The sequence below is a fragment of the Macrobrachium nipponense genome, chromosome 1 (assembly GCF_015104395.2).
Source record: "Macrobrachium nipponense isolate FS-2020 chromosome 1, ASM1510439v2, whole genome shotgun sequence".
In the NCBI taxonomy this organism is placed as follows: Eukaryota; Metazoa; Arthropoda; class Malacostraca; order Decapoda; family Palaemonidae; genus Macrobrachium; species Macrobrachium nipponense.
The window spans coordinates 147831-173432 of NC_087200.1; the positions used below are offsets into that span (position 1 = coordinate 147831).

General features: G+C 35.5%; 1 protein-coding gene across 6 annotated transcripts in view; it reads right to left on the reverse strand.

Annotated features, from left to right (window-relative positions):
* The window catches only part of LOC135219088 (tetratricopeptide repeat protein 23-like), a 224105-nt gene that overhangs the window by 57716 nt on the left and 140787 nt on the right, over positions 1 to 25602 (reverse strand). The gene's annotated exons all lie outside the window — the stretch shown is intronic.

Here is a 25602-nt window from a genome sequence, read left to right on the forward strand (position 1 = left end):
TTGATTCAATTATTTGGATTTCTATATTATTTATTTATATATTTTTTAATATATTTTTTATTTTACTTTAATATTTCTTATTTTGATTTATTTATTTGGATTTATTTTTATTTATTTTATAGTTGTTTATTTATTCATTTATTTTAATAGTATTTTTTAATATTTATTTTTATATATTTATTTTTTCTCTTTTTTTTTCATTAATTTTTTATTTAATTATTTTTTTATTTTTTTTATTATTTTATTTATCTATTTATTTAATTCATTTCTATTTATTTACTTATTTATCTTCATTTATTATTTGACTGTTTTTATTTATTCATTTTTTATTTTTTTTATTTATTCATTTATTCTTATTATTTATTTATTTGGTATTTTGATTAAATTTTTTTTTTTTGGATTTTTTTAGTTTTTTTTATTTTATTTTTTATTTTAATTTCTTTCTTAATATTTATTTATTTATTTATTTATCTATTTATTATTTATTTTATATCTATTTTATTATTTTATTTATTTATTTATCTATTTTATTTATTTATTTATATCTATTTTATTATTTTATTTATTTATTTAGATTTATTTATTTTTGTTTATTTTTTTATTTTTTTTCATTTTTCAATTATTTTCTTGTATTAATTTATTTTTCATTTTATATTTATTTAATTTTTTATTATTTTTTCATTTTTATTTTAGCTATTTGTTTTTATTTATACTCTTATTATTTTTATCATTTATTTATTTTTAAATTATTATTTGAAATTTCTTATATTATTATTATTTACTTTTTTATATTTTCATTTATATTTATTTTTTCGTTATATTTTCCTTTATGTTTATTTATTTATTTGTTTCTTTTATTTTTATTTTTAGTTTATTTATATCATTTATTTCTATATTTTTATTTTTATTCAATTATTTTATTTATTTATTTTTTTGAATTGCATTTTTTTATTTTCATTTATTATTTTTATTCATTATTTATTTTTAATTTAATTTTTTTTTGAAATTTTTAATTTACATTTATTATTTATCTTCAATTATTTATTTATTTATTTAATCATTTTTTATTTATTAATTCATTTTTATTTATTATTTTTTATTTATTCCTATTTATTTATTTATTTGTATTTATTATTTATTTTTATTTTATTTATTTATTTATTTATTTATTTATTCTTATTTGTTATTTATTTATTTATTTATTTATTTTTATTTATGTATTTCTTTATTTTTATTTATTTAAGCAACTAATTTTATTTATTTATTTATTTTTAATTGTTTACTTATTTATTTATTTTTATTGTTATATTTTTATTATTTATTTTATTGTTTATATTTTTATTATTTATTTTCTATTCATTTTTTATTGAATAATGTATTTTGATTTTTATATTTATTATATTATTCATTTTTATTTATTTTTCTTATATTTTATTTACTTTTATTTTTAATTTTAATTTATTTATATGGATTTATTTTATTTATTTATTTATTTATCTTTATCTATTTATTTTATTTATTCTTTTTATACTTTTTACTTTTTATTTTTATTTATTTGTTTATTTATTTATTTATTTATTTTTCAATTATTTATTCTTCTATTTATTTATTCATTATTATTTATTTATTTATTTTTATTTGTTATTCATTTTCATTTATTGTTTTGAAAAGAGTCCAAAACTATAATAAATGTTTTTTTGTCTCCTTTTTAGTGGATTTTTATAATGAATGTAGACAAAAATCTGGCATAAAAAATGGAAAGAAACTCAAAAATTGTGTACCATAATTCAAACATTTTGTTAGAGCTCTTAATATTACTCTTATTGACCTAAATTGTTTTTTAAAAGATATTTAAAACAAAAATCACACCTCTAAAGGTGGATGCAACGCGCCAAATATTTCATTTAAATCGATATATATTAAGTTTCATTTTGTTTTTTTCATTTTTTATAATGATATTTGAAACAAAGTTAGGCCACCAAATACTGTGTAAGAACTGAAATATTTCTTAAAACGTTTTATGCTACATTCATTCTCCCAAAAAGAGTGGACAATCAAAAAAGAATAATTATTTTAACATTCTTGTTTGAAAGTCATTCCTCTTTTTGATGGATGATTTTTCCTTCAAAATTAATAGAAGGAACTTGGAATTAAAAGCAGTTTATAAAAGATTTAATTTGAATCTAATATTTTTAATAGTTTTGCCCGGTTTTTAAGAACTGATTTTATTCAAAAATTATTTCAAAAGTAACCTAAAATTCGGGCAATAAATGTAACATAAAATCATTTAGGAAATATATAAATTTTTTACACAATATTTTTGAAAGTTTTTACCTCCTTCATTTTGTCTGATTTTTGTATCAAAATCAATTTAGGAATAGCCTGAAAAAGTGATTTTGGTTCAAAAATCATTTAAGAAATCAAATAAAAAAAATGACAACGAATATAACAAAAAATTTTAAATCACATTTCAATTCATATACGAAACTTTTAAGATTTTTTAAACATTTTTTAAACATTGATTTGTCTTTAAAGAATCATTTAAAAAATCGGATAAAAATAGGGCAATAAATTTATCATAAAATGGTTTTAAATATATAATTTTTTGCAAAATATTTCTCTTCATCTTAGTGGTTTTCTGTTTCAGTCATTATAAAAATCGTCTTAAAAAAAGTAAAAATTTAAAACAGAAAAAGGCTTAAAAATATTTCAGTTTAAATGGGTTTCTTGCCCTTCTTTTTTATAGATGATTTTTGTTTAAAAATTATTTTAAAAATTTCTTTAAAAAGGATCATGAATGTAACATAAAACGTTAACAAAAATTACAATTTTAGAACCAAATTTTAGAAACTTTTTAAGTTTTTTTTATATTTTTATTAAAATGATTTTTTAAAAAACGGCTATAGTTCAAAAAGTAATTTGATTTGAATACAATATTTAAAGGATTTTCCCTCACTTTTTGCTGACTGATTTTTATTATAGAAATTAATATAACATAAAATTTTTGAAGGTTTTTTTTTTGATGACTGGTGTTTTTTTTTTAATCATTTAAAATATCGTCTAAAAATAACACAATGAATTTAAAATAAACAGAGTTTAAAAATAATACAGTTTAGATACAATATTTTGGGAGTTTTGCCTTCTTTTTTATGACTGATTTTGATACCGAAAATCATGTAAAAACACGCGTAAGAAGGGGACAATGAAAGTTTTAAAATAATTTCAATTTTTGCATAGTATTTTTGAGTTTTTCCTCTTTTTGTTGGCGGATTTTTGTTTAAAAAACTAATACAAAAATTGCTTAAAAAAGAAACCTAAGAAAGCTTCAAAAATATTTCAATTTTACCAAAAATAGTGTATTTGAATAAAAAAAAGGACAAAATAAGAGACCTAAAAAGCTTTAACAATGATTTCGATTTAGATATAATATTTTACTACATATAGTGTATTAAAATTATAAAAAGACAAAAAAGATACCTAAAAAAGCCTTAAATATTTCAATTTAGATAAAGATTTTTACCATAAATAGTTTATTTAAATTAAATATATTTGTTTAACATTTTTATACATTATTTGTCAAAATTTATACGATTTTCAAATTATTTAAAAGCAGTTTAAAAAAGAATTTAATTTGAATACAATATTTTTAATAAATTTACCATTTTTTAGGACTGATTTTTTACAAATTGGCCTAAAATAGGGCAATGAATAGCACATAAAAATTTAAAACATATATCAATTTTTGAGTTTTTCCCACTTTGTTAAGGCTGTTTGTTGATAAAAATTAATTAGAAAAACAACTAAAAAATTAGTGAAAGACAAAAACATTTAAACATATTCCAAATTAAATACAATATTTTTTTAGATGATGACCTCTATCTGATAAGTGATTTTTTGTCTCAAAAGGCTTTTAAAAATCGCATAAGTATATGAAAATAAATATAACTTAAAGAGTTTAAAACAATATTTCAATTTTAGTACAAAATCTTAGTTTTTTTCATCTTTTTGATACATTTTTGTTTGGGAGTTTTACCCTCTCTTTGGTGACTAATATTTATTTCAAAAATCAATTAGAAAATCGCCTAAATTTTTAGTAGATTGATTAATGTAACATGAAAAGTAATAAAAAATATTTAAATTTTACCACTTACTTTGGTGGCTGTTTTCTGTTTCAATTAATCATTATATAAATTCTCTAAAAAAATAGTTCAAGAAATGAAACAGAGAAAAGCTCTAAAAATATGTAATTTTAAATGCAATATCTTTGGGCTTATTTTCTCCATTTTTGGAAGTTTAGCTCTCTTATTTGGTGACATAGTGAAAAATATTGTATTTAAGTTGAAAGATAAAAAGAGGAAAAAAAAATTAAATTAAAAACCTTATTTGAATTTATATACAATATTTTTGTTTTCTGGCATCTTTTTAATAAATGATTTTAGCTTTTGTCTAAATTTTAATGTTACATTCATTTTCATATTTTTATTAAATTATTTTTTAAATAAAAATCAGTTATCGAAATAAGGGCGAAAATTCTTAAAATACTGTATTTATTCCGTTTCCCCCCCCACATTTGTTTTTTTTTTTTTTTTATCGAATTTTTATACTGATTTTTGAAACAAAAAATACCCAAAATAAAAAAGGAAATATACTCAATAATATCTTGCGCATATTCATAGATGCATTTTTAAAGCATTTTACGTTCTATTTCTGGGCGATTTTTAAAATAATTTTTAAAATAAAAAATCAGTCATCAAAAAGAGGGAAAAGCTATCAAAGTTAGTGAATTCAAATGAATTTTTTAACTGATTTCAATTTTAAATACATTGTATTATTTTAGCCAATTTTCTGAATGATTTTTGAAACAAAAATCATCTATCAAAAATAGGAACAAACTCTAAAACATGTTGTACAAAAATTAAAATATCTTATTTGTTTTTTGAAATAGAAAACTGTCATCAAACATAAAAAAATTTTAACCGATTTTTCAATGATTTTTGAAACAAAAATCAGTCATCAAAAAGATAAGAAAATTTCAAAAAAATACTGTGTAAAACTGAAATATTTCTTAAAACGTTTTATGCTACATTCATTCTCCCAAAAAGAGTGGACAATCAAAAAAGAATAATTATTTTAACATTTTTGTTTGAAAGTCATTCCTCTTTTTGATGGATGATTTTTCCTTCAAAATTCATTTAGAAAATTGGCTAAAAATAGGAGAAGGAACTTGGAATTAAAAGCAGTTTATAAAAGATTTAATTTGAATCCAATATTTTTAATAATTTTGGCCGGATTTTAATAACTGATTTTGTTTCAAAAATTATTTCAAAAGTGAACTAAAATTCGGGCAATAAATGTAACATAAAATCATTTAATAAATATATAAATTTTATGCACAATATTTTTGAGTTTTTACCTCCTTTATTTTGTCCGTTTTTTGTATCAAAAATCAATTTAGGAATAGCCTGAAAAAGTGATTTTTGGTTCAAAAATCATTTAAGAAATCAAATAAAAAATGACAACGAATGTAACATAAAAATTTTTAAATCACATTTCAATTCATATACGAAACTTTTAAGATTTTTTAAACATTGATTTGTCTTTAAGGAATCATTTAAAAAATCGGCTAAAAATAGGGCAATAAATTTATTATAAAATGGTTTTAAATCTCTCTCTCTCTCTCTCTCTTCTCTCTCTCTCTCTCTCTCTCTCTCTCTCTCTCTCTCTCGAGCATGCGTGAACTTCCGTATATAAAGACTTTCATAACTTTGAGAATAAATAAAAGAAAATAACATGCGTGCGAGCTCGTGTGCACATCATAACTTTACGAATTAAGAATCAAACAAAATCATAATAATATTAATATAAAGACTTGAAAAGTTCACAAATCTTTCACATATGTGTACAATACATGTGCACATTCATATATAGAGGCTTTATACCTTTATCTACTGAGAATCGAGCATCAAAAATTGAAAAAAAATATTCACACAAAGACCTCGAAAACCCAAGACAGCCGAAGAACAAGATATTACGACCAGATATCTCTTACGGTATGACCGTTCCACTGTGGGTAGCGATATTTCAACAAAGTGGGAAAGGAAGAAGCAAGCGGTTCCTTTTGGTTATTCCCTAATTTGGAGATGCTCTTGTCTTGTCCCTGGGTGGAGAGAGAGAGAGAGAGAGAGTTTCATATGCAGTAAATCATACGAGATAACACAGGTTCCAATATCGGGAAATAAGAGAGAGAGAGAGAGAGAGAGAGAGAGAGAGAGAGAGAGAGAGAGAGAGAGAGTCGTTTACTTACAATGGGTACTCTCATAGCTTTTATTTTCAATTAAGTGGTCGATAGTAGATGTCTCTATTTGTTAGGGGGCTTATGTCAAAGGGCGTCTCTCTCTCTCTCTCTCTCTCTCTCTCTGTATGCGTGTGTGTGTTTGTATATCTGCCCTTCTCTCTCTAAAAAATAATCTTTGTCCTTTACAAATAAAAATAAAAGGACGTTAGTGTCAGAAAAATATATCACGAGATAGCTATTTGTCTCCGCCCTCAGATCTTATAACCTCCAGAGGCTGAAGCGTTGCAAATTGGTATGCTAATCATCCACCCTCCTATCATCAAACATATCATATTGCATCCCTCTAGCCTCACTAGTTTTGATTTTATTCAAGGTTAAAGTTGGCCCTGATCAAGCATCTAGCAGCGATATATAGGTGCTAACAAAACAGGCCACCCTTAAATACCCCATCACTTAAATACCCCGCCCTTAAATACCCTGTTCCTTAAATAACCCATCACTTAAATACCCTAGGCATTAAATACCCCAGCCCTTAAATACCCTGTTCCTTAAATTATCCGTCCCTTAAATATCTTGTTCCTTAAATACCCTGTCCCCTAAATGCCCCGTTCCTTAAATACCCCGTTCCTTAATTACCCCATTCCTTAAATGCCCTGTTCCTTAAATGGCCACTCCTGCAAATGCCCTGTTCCTTAAATGCCCACTCCCTTAAATGAGAATAAAAAATTGGTAGATTTGCTGTATTGCAACATTAAACTTCAAGAATCTATAACATATGATATGTAAAATTTCAATTAACTCTGGATTTAATATGAATTTTACGACTTTTATAGAACATTTCCATCTTTTCTCCCTCATTAGATGGACCAGGAAGTCAGTCTGTAGTGTCTGTTATCTGAGAAATGTGCGAGTCTGTGGGAAACGTCTGGAGAAATCCAGAGTCTGTCTTCGAAATCGTTACTGGACTGGAGAAACCCCCATTGGATTAAAACGTCTTCTTGAGGAAGTCTTCAGGAATCCAGGATCCTTAGAAGTCATCTTAAGCTCCTGAAGTACTGCTACTGGAGAAACGCCCATTGGATTACAACGTCTTCCTGAGGAATCTTCAAGACTCCAGCAGTTTTCGGCTCCGTCTGCTGCAGCCTCGCAAATCTCGAAGACGGTGTGGATCACAGGGCATATTTGAAAACTAATCGTAGTAACAGCGTGGTGGGAAACTATACAAATACTGAACAATGATTGGTACAGTTAATATTGTATTTGATGCTGGCATGGCTCATTTAATTTGCGGAGTCATGATTTTATTGCTTATATTTAGCGCTCTTCCTGCTTTTGTGTTCAACAAATTGATGCAGAAGAGACGTAATAACAAGGAACTCACTCTAAACCAGGACAAAGTGGACGGGTTGCAGCGAGAGCTGGAGGCTGCCCACAGGAGGAATCACAACCTTCATGAAATAATTCGAAGCAAAATAAAAAAAGACTGCAACGGATTGATAACGAACGATGAAGTTGATAAAGAGGTCCGACACATTCAGGATCTCTTGGACTTGGCAGACGAAACCGACGTGAGGATCCAGGAAGCCGAGAGGAAGGTTGAAACTTTCGGTTCCGAAAACCAAAAACTGCGGAAGGAAGCTAAGGACAACGAAAAAGCTTTGGATGAATATCGAAAGCAAATTGTACAACTGAAGGAATTGAACTTGACGCTGGAAAAAGACCTTTTCGATAATAAACGCCACATTCAAGATCTTGAAAACATCAATGTGGCTCAAGGAAAGGAACTTAGTCAGAAGAATCGCCATATTGAATGTCTGGAAGGCAGGAATGAGGCGATGAAGGTCGACCTTACCGAGAAGAAACGCCACATTCAAGGTCTGGAGGACATGAATGTGGCGATGAAAACCGAGCTTAGCGAAGTGAAACGCCACATTCAAAGTCTAGAAGTCACTAACAGGGCGAAGGAGGAAACTCTCTGTGAGAAGGAGAGACAGATTGAAGAGATGACAAAAAACAACGCCCTGAAAGAAGAACAGTTAGAGGACTACCGCAGGTTACTCGACGAGCTGCAGAAAGAGATTGGGATGCTGGAGTTCAAAGCGCGAGATTTTGATGCACTTGAGAGTCAAAACAGGAGAAATGAACAAAATCTCCTTGCCTGCGAACAACAAATTGAAAACCTCCAGAAGAAATTGCAGGAGAGGAACGAGGAAGTGAACAAGCTTGTCCAATGTGAGATGGAAGTTGAAATTTTAAGAAAGGAATTGGAGGACAGACAAAAGGATCTGAGCAAGCTTGTCCAATATACGAAAGGGAGGTCGAACAATCAAGGAGGAAACTAGAGGACGGCGAAGGATGTGAACAAGGCTTGTCTGTTGTGATCAGGAACTTGAACAATTGAGGAAGGAACTGGAGGATAAAGAGAAATATATAAACAAGCTTGTTCCATATGAAATGGAAATTGAATGTCTCAGAAAGGAATATGAGGCAAATCAGGTGGCTCTGGTGGAAATGACTGGCCTCATAGAAAGGGACAAGAAAGTTATCTTTGACTTGCAGCGAAAAGTTGAAGAACTCGGAGGAGAAATAAGAGACAGAAATAAGGAAAAAGATGGACTCCTGACTTCAGAGGCAATGCTAGTTCAGAATCTTGCCAAATCTGAACTCTTTATAAGTGAACTGAAAACTGAAGTCGAGACGTTAAGGAGTCAAAAGGCAGAACTTGTCAACCAACTGGAAGAAAATATGAGCCATCTTAAGAGTAAACAGAGTCAGATACTGGATCTCGAGCATAAGTTACTAAAGATGGAGGGATATCAGGAGGAAAAAGACAATCTAGAAGAAGTCATGAAAGAGAAGGAAAAGGAAATAGAGCATTTCAAGCGAGAAAGAGAAGACAACTTGAAAGAAGCACAAGATCTTCGGATACTAATCGCTCTGAGGGAGGAAAATCTCCAGGAATGCCGCCAAATAGGAAATAGACCTTCTTCTAAAAGGGAATTAGAAAAGATCCATAAGGACTTAGAGGAGCTTGTCTGTATTGTAACTTGAGGAAAGAAGAAGAAGAGATTGAGAAAATGGCGGAACAGATCCACCAATTGGAGTTCATGAGGTCTCAGTTCCAGGAAATGGTGGATGCCTACGAAAACAAGACCTCCGAGCAGGAAATGGAGATTACCTGCCTACGCAAGGAAGTTCAGCAGAAAAACAACTTGCTGGAGGAAGGCATAGCCCAGCGGGACAATCTCAACAAGAAGCTGGAATGCGTCGAGATGGAAAATAGCCATCTGAAACAGCTGGCTGCTGAGCTGAGGAACGACAGATAGCTGCAGAAGGAGCGCTCAAGGAGCTTTCCATCAATATTCAAAGGGTTGAGAAACTAGTTACTGATAAACAGAGAGAATTTGATGACTTCGAAGCAAATTAGAAGAGAAAAACACTGAAGACGACAAGCTTGTTCAGTGTAAGAAGGAAGTAGAGGTTCTTAGGAACGAGCTAAAGAAGAAGGACTTGGAAATCAGAAAGGGTAAGGAAGAGGCAAAACAACATGACAAACAAATGGGGTGGAGAGTGGGAGCTCGCCTACAGGAAATGGTGGCTGCCTTCAACAAGATCACCTAGTAGGAGACAAAAGGCTTCCCCCAAGAGAACTAGGCACCAAGATGGAGATAGGACATCCACTCTGGAGTAATATATCTCTGTATGTATAAATACCACATCACCACATACACAAACAGTATGGCTATGTACCACAACACAAACACACATAATACCCCCCACATTATAGTGGCCATCCCCCAGTGTGTCTAATATACTGTACACAATACATACATACACACACATATATATACACACTCCCCCAGTGTGTGTATATTGTCCACATATACACACACACACACACACACACACACACACACACACACACACACACACACACACACACATATATATATAATATATTATATATGTATATATATATATATATATATATATATATATATACACTCCCCCCCGTGTGTATATATATATGTACAAACACATGCATACACACACACACATATATATATATATATATATATATATACACTCCCCCCAGTGTGTATCTATATATATATATACTAACACATACATACACACACATACCAGACACCCCATACATACAAACACACACATACAAATATATACATACATATATATTGTCTCCAGAGGGATTCAAACTCTAGCCTGGTTCAAAAACAACAAACTTCTCTCTGATAAATTTCAGTTCTGCATCATTCAGCCTCCCTTCTCCCAGCCCATCCCTCTGACAAGATGGGGGACCTCTCCCTACTGGCTGGGAGTAAGACAACTCATCCAAGAGAGTATGGCCGAGCACCGAAGGAGCTGATTAGCTGATATCAGTTCTCAGGAGTCCTCTTCAAACCATGTACTGCCTGAAGTAGCGGGCAGCTGAAGGGCCATCCTAGGGACGTGGCTTGCTCCTCAGCTGACAAGGGTAGGGAGAAGAACGGTGTCCTGGGTCCTCCAGTGACTGTTTCCGTCTGAGGCCAGTGAAGACCTTCACCTGTCGGAGGCGTTGATGGTCGGTGTCTCCATCCGGGATCTCCGTGTTCCTGGCGATTTGCCATGCTTGGTGGGAGCGCTGCAGATCGTTGGGAACACAGAGATCCCAGACAGAGACATCGATCACCTACACCTCCGACAGGTGAAGGCCTTCGCTGTCCTCCGACGGAAACAGTCACTGGAGGACCCAGGACACCGTTCTTCTCACTACCCTTTTCAGCTGAAGAGCAAGGCACGTCCCTAGGATGGCCCTTCAGCTGCCCACTACTTCAGGCAGGACGTGGTTTGAAGGGGACTCCTGAGACCAGGTGTAGTCCAATCAGCTCCTTTGGTGCTTGGCCATACTCTCTTGGATGAGTTGTCTTCCTCTCAGCCAGTAGGGAAAGATCCTCCATCTCATTACAGGGATGGGCTGGGAGAAGAAGGGTCTCCAGCAATAGTTTCTGTTGGATGATTGCAAGGGCCTTCACCTATCAGAGGCGGAGATGGCTGACATCTCTGTCTGGGATCTCTGTGTTCCCAATGATCTGCACACGAAGATCCCGGACGGAGACATCAACCACCTACACCTTCGGCAGGTGAAGGTCTTCGCTGTCTTCAGAAGGAAACAGTCACTGGAGGACCCAGGACACTGTTCTTCTCCCTACCCTTGTCAGCTGAAGAGCAAGCCACGTCCCTAGGATGGCCCTTCAGCTGCCCGCTATTTCAGGCAGGACGTGGTTAGAAGAGGACTCCTGAGACCTGCTATCAGCCAATCAGCTGCTTCGGCGATTGGCCATACTCTCATGGGTGAGTTGTCTTACTCCCACCCAGAAGGGAGAGATCCCCCATCTCGTCAGAGGGATGGGCTGGGAGAAGGGAGGTTGAAGAATGAGTCCCATGGATTCTCCTGACAGTGGTAGGGAGAAGGGTCTCCAGCGACAGTTTCTGTTGGAGGACGGCACATCTTCTACCTATGAGGTGGAGGGGACATCAGCTATCTCTGTGTCTGACAGGTGAAAGCCTGTGACGTCCTCTAAGAGAAACTGTTGCTGGAGACCCTTTATCTCCATAGCACTGTCAGGAGAATGGGAAAGTGCTTCCTTAGAATTAAACTTTTTTCAACCTCCTTTCTCCCAGCCCATCACCCTGACAAGAAGGGGGATCTCTCCCAACTGGCTGGGAGTAACAAGAGAGTTTGCCAGACCTCAGGAGTCCTGCTCAAAAAAGGCCCTGCATGAAGTAGCGTGAAGCTGAAGGGTCATCCCTGGGATGTGACTTGCCATTCTGTTGATGGTGGTAGGGAGAAGAATGGTTTACTGGGTCCTCCAGTGACAATTTCTGTTGGAGGGCGGTGAGGGCCTTCACCTGGCAAAGGGGTATGTGGTCGATGTCTCCATCTGGGATCTCTGTGTTCCTGGCGATCTTCCACACTTGGTGGGAGTGCTGCAGATCGTTGGGAACATGGGGATCCTTGATGGAGACATCGGCTATCTCTGCCTCATAGGTGAAAGCCCGTGGCATCCTCCAATAGAAACTGTCTCTGCAGACCCTTCTTCTCCCTACCACCATCAGTAGAACAGCAAGGCTAGTCCCTGGGATGGCCCTTCAGCTGGCTGCTACTTCAGGTAGGGCGTTTTTCGAGTTGTGTTACTCCCAGCCAGCTGGGGGAGATCCCCCGTCTTTTCAGGGTGATGGGCTGAGAGAAGGGAGGTCGAGAAAAGTTTAATTCTAAGGATGCATTTTGCCATTCTCCTGACAGTGCTATGAAGAAGGGTCTCCAGCAACAGTTTTTCTTAGGGGATGGCACATGCTTTCACCTATCAGAGGCAGAGATGGCTGATGTCCCTTTCACCTCATAGGTCATACTCACATGGACGAGTTGTCTTACTCCCAGCCAGTAGGGAGAGATCCTTCATCTCCTTAGAGGGATGGGCTGGGAGAAGAGTCTCCAACGATAGATTCTGTTGGATGATTGCAAGGGCCTTCACCTATCAGAGGCGGAAATGGTTGATGTTTCTGTCTGGAATCTCTGTGTTTCCAACGATCTGCAGCACTCCCACCAAGCACGGCAAATCGCCAGGAACACGGAGATCCCGGACGGAGACATTGACCAATTACGCCTCCGACAGGTGAAGGCTTTAGCTGTCCTCCGACAGAAACAGTCGCTGGAGGACCCGGGACATCATTCTTCTCCCTATCCTTGTCTGCTGAAGAGCAAGGCTCGTCCCTAGGCAGGGCATGTTTTGGAGAGGACTCCTGAAACCTGGTACCAGCCAATCAGCTCCTTCAGCGCTCTGCTATACTCATGGGTTGTCCTACTCCCAGCCAGTAGGGAGAGATCCCCCATCTCGTCAGGGGGATGGGCTGAGAGAAGGGAGGTTGAAGAATGAATCCCATGGATGCGCTTTGCCATTCTCCTGACAGTGGTAGGGAAATGGCAAAGTGCGTCCCTAGAATTCATCTTACTTCAACCTCCCTTCTCCCAGCCCATCCCCCTGACGAGACATGGGAACTCCCCCAACTGGCTAGGATTAACACAACTCAACTCATCCATGAGAGTATGCCAGACCTCAGACCTCAGGAGTCCTGCTCGATAAACGCACTGCCTGAAGTGGCAGGCAGCTGAAGGATAATCCTTGCTCTTCAGCTGACAATGATAGAGAGAAGAACAGTTTCCTAGGTCCTCCAGCGACTGTTTCCGTCGGAGGACAGGGAGTGCATTCACCTGTTGGAGGCGTAGGTGGTCGATGTCTCCGTCTAGGATCTCTGTGTCCCTGGCGATCTGCCGTGCTTGGTGGGAGCGCTGCAAATCGTTGGGAACACGGAGATCCCATCCAGCCTTATATCGAGACGACATAAAAGATAAATCTATTTACGCTGTACTGAAAACTCGACTGTGCTGAAGAAACTTGTTTTATATTGGATAGCGGACAGGAATTCCCAGCGTTCCAGGAATTAGGTCACTAAATGTAAAAATGGATTTTACATAATGTAATACTCGGAGAAAGGGAGCAGATAGAAACTTTTATTTCGGCTAAAAATTCCTTGAATAATCAAGATTTTTTTTCAAGATTATTAATTTTTTTATGAAATAATTGTTACATAGCTTTGAAACTTCATTGTCTTGTTATATCATTCTGGACTCGAGAGAGAAATCGTGTCACTGAAAGCTCTCTCTTCTCGCTATCAGCGTGATTGCAACTGCATGTACCTGTGAACAAACCTGCAGGAGAGGCAAATGCATCATTGGAGTAGCCTTCTCCTCCTCCTCCTCCTCTTCTTCTTCTTCTTCTTCTCTTTTTTCTTTTCATCTCCAGCAACCGATCTTATCAGGGCTTGGCTCTCAGGCTGGCCCGGGGGCCGGGGGATGTAGGGGGGGGGGGCGTGTTATGAGGGATGGGAGGGTGGGGGGGACTAGGGAAAGGGTATTTGATTCCAAACCAACAACCCCCCACCCCCACCCCCTCGTTTTATTTTCTCCATTCCCGAAGAATCTTTACGGAGCCTGGCCATTTTCATTCTCTCTTTCTCTCTATATATAGTATATATGCATATAAGGGACCTAATAATGAGACAATCACAAATAAGGAAGCAGTCAAAGACCTTGGTGTGATGTTGAATAGGAACATGTTATGCAATGATCAAATAGCAATTATATTGGCAAAATGTAAAACAAAAATGGGAATGTTGTTACAGCACTTCAAAACAAGAAAAGATGAACACATGATTATGCTTTATAAAACGTATGTTCATAGTCCACTTGAATATTGCAATATGATATGGTACTCACACTATCAAAAGGATATTGCACAAATACAGCTAGAATAGAAGAAGTTAAGGATCTTGACTACTGGGAAAGACTGCAATCCTTAAAACTATATAGTCTAGAAAGGAGAAGAGAACGCTACATGATAATTCAGGCATGGAAACAGATAGAAGGAATAGCCGAAAACATCATGGAGCTAAAAATATCAGAAAGAGCAAGCAGAGGTAGATTAATAGTGCCCAAAACTATACCAGGAAAAATAAGGAAAGCACACAGGACATCAATCCACTACACACCAGCATCGACAATGCAGCGTCTATTCAATGCGTTGCCAGCTCATCTGAGGAATATATCAGGAGTGAGCGTAGATGTGTTTAAGAATAAGCTCGACAAATATCTAAGCTGCATCTCAGACCATCCAAGATTGGAAGATGCAAAATATACCGGAAGATGCACTAGCAAATCTCTGGTAGACATTAGAGGTGTCTCACACTGAGGGACCTGGGGCAACCCGAACAAGATGTAAAGGTCTGTAAGGTAAGGTCTCATGCTTTAGCCCCTCATTTTGTTCTCTCTCTCTCTCTCTCTCTCTCTCTCTCTCTCATTTTGTGGTCTATGGTGTATTCATTTTCTCTCTCAGTAGCTTATAGAATATTTGTCTCTCTATGAAAGGAATTATATCTGCTAGTATGTTTGTAAGGAAGCTATTTCTCCTCTCTCTCTCTCTCTCTCTCTCTCTCTCTCTCTCTCTCTCTCTCTCTCTCTCTCTCTCTCTCTCTCTCTCTCTCTCTCTCTCTCTCTCTCTCCTAGGCCTCGTTCATCAAAACTCTCGCCTTGTTACTCACCGCTATCATATTACATTTGCTCTCTTTGCCCGAGACCAACAATGCGCATACTCTCTCTCTCTCGGAGGAAACCAATAGCTTGCTTAGAATATTGCACCAGCCAACAGTCTCGTCGAAAAGTACCACTCGAAAGTCAGTAGACAAAGAGTTAAAAGTTTACATCAGTAACCTCCTAAACCCAACGCGACCTCTGGATCGACGGTAAATCCCTGGAAAACGATCTCATTATCACGTCCAGGCTTCCAGGCGATTTAGGCATCCGGGTTAGATTTGATCGTTCCGCCTAAAAAATTTGAAGTCGATTTCGTCAGCGAAAGATTGTTGCCATTAGATTCCACCTGCTCTTTTTTTTTTTTTTTTGTGTAAGTCTTCGCAAATGAATCTCGTTATAGATATGTCATAGGTCAGGCTATGCGAGTGTTTGGGAACCGAAGCGCTTTTTATTTACGTTCGTTATGTTGCAAGGCTCACGAATCGTTTGTGTTATAGCGTTCAAATTCATAGCTTTTATATCGAGGGATTATTATCATTTTATCTTTTTGCGGGAAACGTAAAATAAAAAATTGATTATGATAGAATTTTCCTGTCATGAATTTGAATGCCAGCAGAACAAATTATACTGCTCTCTCTCTCTTATTATTATTACTTTATTTCATATATATAATATATATATATCTATATATATATATATATATATATATATAACTATATATATATATATATATAGTTTTTGCAGGAAACGTAAAATAGAAAATCGGTTACGATAGAATCTTCCAGTTATGAATTTGAATGCCACCAAAACAAATTATACTGCTCTCTCTCTCTCTCTCTCTCTCTCTCTCTCTCTTGCATACCAAGAGACAGAAGGATCTTGTTCCAGAAAATCAGAAAGTGGAAAAAAGGTCTTGCAAAAGAAAAAAATGCATGGAAAGTTATAGAACTAAAAAGTAAGATAGAAAATGCAGAACAAAAGATTATACAATCAAAAGAAAATGAAAAACGGGAATTGGAAGAAAAAACCCTATTAAATATCAAGCAAAACCCCAAACTATTATACTCATATGCGAAGAAGATGAATAAAAGAAGAATAGAAATAGGCCCTCTGAGAATTGAAGGGAGATTAACGAATGAAAAAAAGGAAATTTGCAACATACTGGCAGAACGATATAAGAGAGAATTCACCCCTAGAATAGATAATGAAGATAATGATATAGAAGTAAGGGACGAAAATAGTGAATATTTAGCTGACATAGAAATTAATGAAGCTGATATTGTGCAGGCAATTAATGAAATTAAAAATGGAGCTGCTGCAGGGCCTGATGGAATCCCTGCTATTTTGTTAAAGAAAGTAGTTCATTCTATCGCAAAGCCACTTGCAATATTATTAAGACAAAGTGTAGATACAGGCAAGATTTATGATGAGCACAAATTAGCATATATCACCCCTACTTTCAAAAGTGGATCAAGACTTGAGGCAAGTAATTATAGGCCTGTGAGTCTAACATCACATATTATGAAAGTGTATGAAAGGGTAATGAAGAAAAATATTATGAAACATTTAATAAAAAATAATTTGTTTAATATAGGACAACACGGTTTCGTACCCGGAAAAAGTACACAAACCCAACTGTTAGTCCACCGTGAGAACATATTCAAAAATATGAAAAGTGGAAATGAAACAGATGTGGTTTATCTAGACTTTGCAAAAGCTTTTGACAAAGTAGACCATAATATATTAGCAAAGAAAATTAGAAAACACAATATCGTAGATAAAATAGGAAGATGGTTAAAAGAATTTTTACACAACAGAAAACAGATAGTTATTGCAAACGATGAGAAATCGGATGAAACCAAGGTAATATCCGGTGTGCCACAAGGTACGGTGTTAGCTGCAATACTGTTTGTTATTATGATTGAAGACATAGACAGTAATGTTAAGGATTCGGTAGTGAGTAGTTTCGCTGATGACACAAGAATAAGTAGAGAAATTACTTGTGATGAAGATAGGAACGCTCTACAAAGAGACCTTAACAAAGTATATGATTGGGCAGAGGAAAATAGGATGGTATTTAACTCTGATAAATTTGAATCAATAAATTATGGCGACAGAGAAGGAAAGCTATATGCATATAGGGGACCTAATAATGAGACAATCACAAATAAGGAAGCAGTTAAAGACCTTGGTGTGATGATGAATAGGAACATGTTATGCAATGATCAAATAGCAATTCTTTTGGCAAAATGTAAAGCAAAAATGGGAATGTTGTTACGGCACTTCAAAACAAGAAAAGCTGAACGCATGATTATGCTTTATAAAACATATGTTCGTAGTCCACTTGAATATTGCAATATGATATGGTACCCACACTATCAAAAGGATATTGCACAAATAGAGAGTGTACAAAGGTCCTTTACAGCTAGAATAGAAGAAGTTAAGGACCTTGACTACTGGGAAAGACTACAATCATTAAAATTATATAGTCTAGAAAGGAGAAGAGAACGCTACATGATAATTCAGGCATGGAAACAGATAGAAGGAATAGCCGAAAACATCATGGAGCTAAAAATATCAGAAAGAGCAAGCAGAGGTAGATTAATAGTGCCCAAAACTATACCAGGAAAAATAAGGAAAGCACACAGGACATCAATCCACTACACACCAGCATCGACAATGCAGCGTCTATTCAATGCGTTGCCAGCTCATCTGAGGAATATATCAGGAGTGAGCGTATATGTGTTTAAGAATAAGCTCGACAAATATCTAAGCTGCATCCCACACCATCCAAGATTGGAAGATGCAAAATATACCGGAAGATGTACTAGCAACTCTCTGGTAGACATTAGAGGTGCCTCACACTGAGGGACCTGGGGCAACCCGAACGAACTGTAAGGTCTGTAAGGTAAGGCTCTTCTATACATTACACAATGCTCCACACGAATGGCAGCACCCTAGCGCTGCTACCACCTTGTTCATAATATCCTGATTAATTAAGAGTACCTCTCGGGCAATTGAAGACAGCTCCATAATTCTCAGGAGACAGGATGGTATCCCGCGACAATCCTTCCTGTTTCTAATTGACAGCAATTAACTGTTTACACGACCTTTGTTGTCCCCTGTCTCTCTGAAGGTGGAAGAAACGTCAGTATAATGATTGGTCTAAATGGAGTTGTTATACAACACCAAAGGTTGAATATAGACATCTAAGGTCATCCTGTACTGAAGAAGGGTTCTACTCTTTCCTTGAGGTGGGGAGGGACCTCGTTATTGCCTATACGATTTTCGCGAGAGATTTTTCTGGTCAGGGTTGAACATATTTACAATATTTACAAAAATAGAAATATGGTCTACATTACTCAACTTTCAGTTGCAAATGTTCCATTATGGTAGGATGCAGGAAATCAAGGATTCTTGTTTTGAGTTTGCCAAAGGGACCACTTTACGGATTGTTTAATTGCTCTACAGCACACAAATACACAAACAAAACACACACACAAGAGTGTTTTGTTTGTGTATTTTTATGCTGTAGAGAAATTACACGACACATAAAATGGTCCCTTTGGAAAACTCAACACAAGAATCCTTGATATGCTGCATCCTCCCATAATGGAACATTTGCAACTTTCAAGTTGACTCATATAAACCATATTTATATTTTTTGTAAATTTTGCAAAAAGCTTCAACAGCTGACCAGAGAATGCTCTCGTGAAAATCGTGTGCTCAATAACGAGGTCCCTACCTCAAGGGAAGAGAAGATTAAGTAGTTTTTTTCTTTCAGAACAGAGTCTGTAGACTTCGATGGAAATTTATGAAAATAAGAGAGTAGTTCAAGGCAATTCCTAATAAGATGAATTGGAAGGTTACTTCTAATTTATCATTATTTATGATGGAACAAGTACAACAACAACAACAACAATAATAATAATAATAATAATAATAATAATAATAATAATAATAATAATAATAATAATAATAATAATAATAATAATAATAATAATGGCAAAAACTCCACAGTTCTGTATGTTTACATTTAAAGATAAATCTGTACAGACATATCTATGTATATATCCAAAACTGTGGATATAATAATAATAATATAATAATAATAATATAATAAAAATAATATAATAATACATAATAATAATTAATAAATAATAATAACTGGTACTAAAACTATAATAATAATAATAATAATAATAATAATGGCCAAAAACTCCCAGTTCTGTATTATGTTTAACATTTAAAGATAAAAATCGGTACAGACATATCTATGTATATATCCAAAACTGTGGATTATAATAATAATAATAATAATAATAATAATAATAATAATAATAATAATAATAATAATAATAAACTGAAAGAGATGGCAGAAAAAAGGCTAAGAAGCAAGAAAACAAGGGAGGAACTCAATGAGAAATACAAAGTACAAGAGAGGGGACTAAACAACACAATAGAAGATGTAAAACAGAGGCTTAAGGCCAAAGCACATAAGATCCAACGGTACATGAACAGGAATAAGGGATACCAACAGAACAAACTATTCGGAACCAACCAGAAAAGACTATACAGCCAACTAAGAGGGGAAGACAACCACCCAGAAATTCCTGAAGCCGAACCAAGTAAGAGACTCTGGGAAAACATATGGAGTAATCCGGTATCACACAACAAACATGCAACATGGCTCCAGGAAGTCAAGGAAGAAGAAACAGGGAGAATAAAACAAAGATTCACAGAGATCACGGCAGACACAGTCAGACACCAACTAAAGAAAATGCCAAACTGGAAAGCCCCAGGTCCCGATGAAGTCCATGGATACTGGCTCAAAAACTTCAAGGCCCTACACCCACGAATAGCAGAACAACTCCAGCATTGTATCTCAAATCACCATGCACCCAAATGGATGACCACAGGAAGAACATCCTTAGTACAAAAGGACAAGAGTAAGGGAAATATAGCCAGTAACTACAGGCCTATCACCAGCCTACCAATAATGTGGAAGTTACTAACAGGTATCATCAGTGAAAGGCTATACAACTACCTAGAGGAGACAAACACCACCCCCACCAACAGAAAGGCTGCAGAAGGAAGTGTAGGGGCACAAAAGACCAGCTCCTGATAGACAAAATGGTAATGAAGAACAGTAGGAGAAGGAAAACCAACCTAAGCATGGCATGGATAGACTATAAGAAAGCCTTCGACATGATACCACACACATGGCTAATAGAATGCCTGAAAATATATGGGGCAGAGGAAAACACCATCAGCTTCCTCAAAAATACAATGCGCAACTGGAATACAATACTTAAAAGCTCTGGAATAAGACTAGCAGAGGTTAATATCAGGAGAGGGATCTTCCAGGGCGACTCACTGTCCCCACTACTCTTCGTAGTAGCCATGATTCCCATGACAAAAGTACTACAGAAGATGGATGCCGGGTACCAACTCAAGAAAAGAGGCAACAGAATCAACCATATGATGTTATGGACGACATCAAGCTGTATGGTAAGAGCATCAAGGAAATAGATACCCTAATCCAGACAGTAAGGATTGTATCTGGGGACATCAGGATGGAGTTTGGAATAGAAAAATGCGCCTTAGTCAACATACAAAAAGGCAAAGTAACGAGAACTGAAGGGATAAAGCTACCAGATGGGAGCAATATCAAACACATAGATGAGACAGGATACAAATACCTGGGAATAATGGAAGGAGGGGATATAAAACACCAAGAGATGAAGGACACGATCAGGAAAGAATATATGCAGAGACTCAAAGCGATACTCAAGTCAAAACTCAACGCCGGAAATATGATAAAAGCCATAAACACATGGGCAGTGCCAGTAATCAGATACAGCGCAGGAATAGTGGAATGGACGAAGGCGGAACTCCGCAGCATAGATCAGAAAACCAGGAAACATATGACAATACACAAAGCACTACACCTAACAGCAAATACAGACAGACTATACATAACACGAAAGGAAGGAGGGAGAGGACTACTAAGTATAGAGGACTGCGTCAACATCGAGAACAGAGCACTGGGGCAATATCTGAAAACCAGTGAAGACGAGTGGCTAAAGAGTGCATGGGAAGAAGGACTAATAAAAGTAGACGAAGACCCAGAAATATACAGAGACAGGAGAATGACAGACAGAACAGAGGACTGGCACAACAAACCAATGCACGGACAATACATGAGACAGACTAAAGAACTAGCCAGCGATGACACATGGCAATGGCTACAGAGGGGAGAGCTAAAGAACGAAACTGAAGGAATGATAACAGCGGCACAAGATCAGGCCCTAAGAACCAGATATGTTCAAAGAACGATAGATGGAAATAACATCTCTCCCATATGTAGGAAGTGCAATACGAAAAATGAAACCATAAACCACATAGCAAGCGAATGCCCGGCACTTGCACAGAACCAGTACAAAAAGAGGCATGATTCAGTGGCAAAAGCCCTCCACTGGAGCCTGTGCAAGAAACATCAGCTACCTTGCAGTAATAAGTGGTACGAGTACCAACCTGAAGGAGTGATAGAAAACGATCACGCAAAGATCCTCTGGGACTATGGTATCAGAACGGATAGGGTGATACGTGCAAACAGACCAGACGTGATTGACAAAGTCAAGAAGAAAGTATCACTCATTGATGTCGCAATACCATGGGACACCAGAGTTGAAGAGAAAGAGAGGGAAAAAATGGATAAGTATCAAGATCTGAAAATAGAAATAAGAAGGATATGGGATATGCCAGTGGAAATCGTACCCATAATCATAGGAGCACTAGGCACGAGCCCAAGATCCCTGAAAAGGAATCTAGAAAAACTAAAGGCTGAAGTAGCTCCAGGACTCATGCAGAAGAGTGTAATCCTAGAAACGGCACACATAGTAAGAAAAGTGATGGACTCCTAAGGAGGCAGGATGCAACCCGGAACCCCACACTATAAATACCACCCTGTCGCTGTAAAACTTCTAAGTCTTTAATAATATTCTTCTTATGTTCTACTATAGCCCAATTGTGATTATGTCATCTTAATATACAAATATGCTATGCCCTAATAGCGAAGTTGATATGGGCATCATAACGTGAAAAATGGGTAGGAGCATTCTTTACTCCAAAAGGGAGATAATTATATTCTAACAAAGGTTCTTTTCCTTGCTACTTGCGTGTATAGGTATTGATGATAACCTTTCTTTAAATCCAAGGTGGTGAAGAATTTACTATCTCTGACCATAATCAACAATTCTTTGTTTGAAGGCAATGGGAATTCATTGTCTTTTGTGATATTATTCAACTTTCTATAATCAACATGTAGCCTAAAAGAACAACCCTCCTTTTTAACCATCACGATTAGTGAGGCCTAGGGACATTCACTTTCTCTAATTGCCCTTTGTTCCCTTAAGGGTAGGCTCCACTTTGGAGGGTTGCCGATCGTAAAAATATTTGCCAAAAATACACTAATCAAGACAGGCTAATGAAATTATCAGGTATTATTAGCACTATAATAACGCATATTCTCTGTGAGTTTTATCATCCTACAGGGAAAATAAATGATTTTAGGAAAATAAATGTGAAATTCAGTGTCTCTTGTACAAGGGACACTGGTGGTCGGTGAGAAAACTACAGTCTTGAATAGAAATTCGGTCTGACAGAATGTTGGTATATCAACCTGGAACATGCACATAAATTATTATCAAAATAGAACAGTAAATAAGCATGTAATAACAAAAAAAAGAGCAACAACTTCAGCGAAAGCCCCGCCAATGTATATGCAAATCGCAAATTTTATAGTATATCTCTCAAAAATTGGTCGATGTTGTTTTCTACGTTTTCTAAGATTAGTTTCATCACAGAAAACAGCTTTAGGGGTATCTAAACTCATTTTTCAAGTTTCTTGTCCTCAGAAGAAATCGCTTTTTCGCTTTTTCTCTGGTTTGTTTTTTTTCAGGAAGGGGGGGTGGGTATTTCTTTGATTGTCCTAAATAATATAATTTTTAGAAGTTTTAGGCTATCAAGTGACATAATAACTACAAACTCTCAAAAGGTTTTGTCCCTAAATCGAGGTTTGAATTTTTTCTGAATATTTCCTCCTAGCTATTATCTCATTTATCGGAGACTGAATTTCAATTCAAGAGAGTAGTTTTTTACCGATCACCAAATTTATCCTTTTGTACGATGGGCACCGAATTTCACATTTTTTTTCATAAAATAATTTATTTTCCCTGTAGGATGATAAAACGCACAGAGAATATGCGTTATTATAGTGCTAATAATGCCTGATAATTTCATTAGCCTGTCTTGATTAGTGTATTTTTGGCAAATATTTTTACGATCGGCCCCCCTACAAAGTGGGGTAGGACGATCGGCACCCCTCCAAAGAGGAGCCTACTTAACGATAGACTGAAAAACTTGATTAGCAAGCATACAAATAATGATATATCTACTAAAGATTTTTTACGAAGAATAAGCTATAACATAACATATTAAAGGTTAATGTTTTATTTTTTTTAACATTTTCAGTTAAAAATAATAAATATGATGAGCCAGAAGAAAATTTATTTTTTACTTTCTACCTCAGTAATCAACGTAAACACACACACACAGTTTTAGCAACACTACATTTTCTCGAAACAAGCTATTTTGGTTAACAGCTCTTTTTGAACCAGCTCAAATGTACTACTAGCTATTTTGTCACAATAGCGATTTTGGTACTAGCTATTATGGAACTAGCTATTTTGTCGCACTAGCTCAATTGTACTAGCTCTTTTGGACCTAGCTCTTTTGGATCGCTCCTAAATGGTTCATAGCAAACAGTGGCTTTCAATAATTCACAATATTCTTTGTGTTGGCTTTTTTGTCAGATACCAACAAATATGGCTTTTGTGCAGGTTTTTCTTGCCTAAATGAATCCTCTTCAAGTTTTTATCAGTTATTTTGGGCCATCCCACCTTTGGTAAGAGAAGCTCCCATGTAACAATTCAGGTGGTTTCCCTCTATAAGACAAAACCCCCATTTCTTGTCCTATTATATCATAATTTTTCCTTTGCATATTTCTATCTCCACCTTTTGTTCACATCATACCTATTCCTTACCTGTATGTCATCTTAAAATACCTATATACTAATTTTTTCGTTGATTCTGACCAACGCACATTTTCATAAGACACCATATATATTCCCAAAATTCCCAAGGATGACAGTCCCCAAACTTCTCCGCTTACTTGTCAAATTAACTCCTTCAATGGAAGTTCTCACACTTTTAATCCATAGTTGGATATAAAAGTGGTCTTGTTTATTGTCTCCAAAAGCATTCCTTCTACATTATCAAGATGAAGGTTCTCCCTCAAGCTCATCAGGCAACCATGAAAAAATCAAGAAAAGTTCCACTGACAGTTACTGCACACATTCCCCTCATTTGCCCTATTCCTTAAAGCTAAAGACATTTTTTAATGTCTCAGGATGATGATCCCAGTTATGAGAGAATAATGCAACTGAACTCATCTGTATATAAATTGATGTTTAAGACATAACGGAAAATCTACTAGTAGATGTTTGGTATGTATTTGTAATCAGAGAGTAACGAACGGATACCAATGATTCACTGAAGGCCCATATGATCATAGGGGGTTTGCATGGGTAATTCAAATAAGTGTCGTATATCATAGACATTTATTGGCTCCTTTTGATTATAAGAGATCAGTCAGCTGAGGCCTAAGTTCAGTTTGAAAAGTTACTAATACTAGCCAGTAGGGTGTACACAGCTGACAGGTCAGGGCGCATCTCTCAAGACAGTGATCGGCGTGTGTCACCTCAGAGTATTTTCCGACTATAATTACATAATCAAGTCGTGCAATATTAGCAACATGGCCCTGTGCAACAATTAAGGAAAATACACAGGTGTTAATTATATCTTAAGCATTTCATTATACTGGTAGAACCCTTATACGACCAAAAATTAGGTCATATAAACTGGTGTCAGTTGTGGAGTCTTGCCAGTACATAATAATTAACAGCGTAATTGTGAAGGTGAAATAACGAATGCAAACTAAAAAAAAAATCAGTGTGCCATGGCAGGAGTACCAGTACTAGTGTACCAGTGCTAACAGTAACAGTGCCAGGGAAAAGGACTGTATGAAAGAGCTGTC